General features: G+C 56.9%; 1 non-coding gene across 1 annotated transcript; it reads left to right on the top strand.

The window, feature by feature from the left end:
* The first annotated feature begins 1,510 nt into the window (after nucleotides 1-1,510).
* On the top strand, nucleotides 1,511-1,714 carry LOC134433972 (small nucleolar RNA SNORA74). Its single transcript, XR_010031781.1, has one exon. It is a non-coding gene; the product is annotated as a small nucleolar RNA SNORA74 (small nucleolar RNA).
* The last annotated feature ends 803 nt before the right edge of the window (nucleotides 1,715-2,517 follow it).

The following is a 2,517-nucleotide window of genomic DNA, read 5'->3' as shown; positions in this document are numbered from 1 at the left end:
GGCACTTGGCAGCACCACAGCTTTTTCTCTGCTTATTTCAGGGCTGGATTTTTGTTGCTGGCAGCTGTTTCTGAGCTGACACTTCTAGCTCCTGTGCCCGAAGTGGGACACATCAGGGGCAAGCAGAGGCAGCTCACCAGCCCTCTGCTTCCCATGAGCCGGTGCTTGAGTTCAGTTCTCCCAGCTCCACAGATCGTGTTCCTGCTCCGGCTCTGTCAGGGATGCTGGAAGTGTCCAAGGCCAGGTCGGACAGGGACTGGAGCAACCTGGGACAGTTGAAGGTGTACCTGCCCATGGCAGGGAGTGGGACGAGACGATCTTAAAGTCCCTCCCGGTGCCTGATTACCGAGGGTTTTTCCCCGCCCCGGGGAGAGCGGCCGAAGCGAGCGGGGCGGTGTCTGTGGAATCACCTCGGCAGCGTGGGGAAGCCTGCTCCTTTTCTGCCCCCGCCGCCGTGTGGAGATGAAGCGGTTCTGGGGGGCTGGGCTTCTTCAGCTCGCCGCCGTGAGGGCAAGGAGCAGCTCTGGTGGGCCAGGCTCATTCAGCTTGCCGCCATGAGGGCCAAGAGCAGCTCTGGCGGGCCGGGCTCCCTCGCCATGAGGGCACGGAGTGGCTCTGGCGGGCTGGGCTCGTTCAGCTCGCCGCCATGAGGGCAAGGAGCAGCTCTGGCGGGCTGGGCTCGTTCAGCTCGCCGCCGTGAGGGCAAGGAGCGGCTCTGGCGGGCCAAGCTCCCTCGCCATGAGGGGCCACCACCGCCATGAGGTGAGGGGGGGGGGTACAGGGCACGGGTGGCGGCGGCAGCGGGGCTGGAGACCGGGGCTCCGGGGCAGGAAGGCGCCACCTGAAATACTCACTGTCTCCTATTTATCTGTTCGACCGGGGGACTGGGGATGTTGCTCGGCTGTGCGGTTCAGCATTAATTCCTCAGCCTTTCACTCGGTGTGCTGGCTTTTGTCCTCTGCAACAAGCCAGGCCGCTGCTGTTGAGCTTTGTGAATACAGATGGAACTAATGGCTTATTTGTGATGTTTCTTCTGTCCTCTCTTTAGGCCTTCAGCCGATGACCGATGGCGGTGACCCGCCCGAAGGAGCAGCTCTGAGGTGCCCCGGCCCCGTCACATGTGGAACCCCGAGCTGAGCTGTGCTGAGCTGTGCTGGGACAGCCGGGGAGGCGCTCCGGGAGGGCACTGGAGCCTGCGAGAGCAGATGTGAAGGGATAACCTCCCCGTGGGACACAGCAAGAGCTCTGGAGCCACATGGGTGAGGTGTGACTGTGAGCCAGCCTGGGAAAATGGGCAAAAATGTTTTGCTGTCTAAAAGGCCTCTGCTGGCTCCTGTGCTAGCCTCAGGTCCTCAGGGTGGAAATAACGTGGTTTATCCAGAAATAAGTTTAGCTTATCTATTCCTCTTGCTGGATGAAGCCTTGATGAGAGTAGGCATCATCAGAAAAGTGCCTCCACGTTCCACGTTTTTTCTGCCCTGTAAACCCCCCAGTTTTGGGGTTTTTGTATCCCAGCAGTAGTCAGCTGCCCGTGGCTGCTCAGTGCCTGTGGCAGTGTTATGCTGCTGGGAGAGAAAGGTGCTGCTGAGCTTTCCTGGCACCAGCAAGGCCGTCCTGGTGCTCAGTGGTGCCAGGTTTTGGCAGCACTCTGCATGCCTGAGAGTGGAGTAACTCCTGCCCGTGGAGACCGGTGACTAGACTGTGAGTGTTCATGCAGCAACAGGCAGCTTTATTGAGATCTAACATCCTTATATAGATGAGAAGGCCCATGAAGGTAATCCTCATTGGCTGAGCCAGTTACTACTCAGCTAACCAGCCAGTAGCAGCCTGAGTCTCCAATGGCCTGGGCCTGCTCTTACTGGTTGAATTACATAAGCAAGGTAATTATATAATAAATCACTTATGAACTTGGAATTATTTATACTGTGTGGCCTACAGGCCAGATGTAGAGCATCACAGAGGAATAGCTCATAAATATGGAACTTGTGTGTGTCATAAAACCTCTATAGCTCATCAATATGGAACTTGGGTGTGTCATAAAACCTCTGTTCGCATGATGTTTGGGGCACTCGAATGGAGGAAGGCTCCTCCAAGTGATCAGTGCTGCAATAAAAATGAATGCTTTTTGATACTCAAACTGTGTTAGAAAGTTTCTTTTTGGGTGATTTCAGTGTCAGTTCCACAAGGCCCTGTAGTTTCACAGTGGCCCCTTGTTTCTAAAGTGTCATGATGGCCTCAGTCGCACAAGGCCCCACAATGTCCAAAGAGTCCCCTTAATTCCATGGGGCCCTGAAGAGCTACAATGGCCCCTTGGCTCCATGAGGCCCTGCAGTGCCACCCTGGGGCAGGAGGCCAGGAGGAACTCGTTCCCCACACGCTGCAGCTCCCTGGGCCAGCTGGCACCAACACCTTCTCCCAGGCCAGCACTGCCTGGCACAGCCAAGGCCGAGCCACACTGCAGCTCCCTGCAAACCACGGCGGGGACTGCCAGGCCAAAACCCGAGTCACAGACAGTTT

This window comes from Melospiza melodia, unplaced genomic scaffold, assembly GCF_035770615.1.
Source record: "Melospiza melodia melodia isolate bMelMel2 unplaced genomic scaffold, bMelMel2.pri scaffold_28, whole genome shotgun sequence".
Classification (NCBI taxonomy): Eukaryota; Metazoa; Chordata; class Aves; order Passeriformes; family Passerellidae; genus Melospiza; species Melospiza melodia.
The sequence above is the reverse complement of the archived record's forward strand: the minus strand, read 5'-3'. Positions and strand labels throughout refer to the sequence as shown.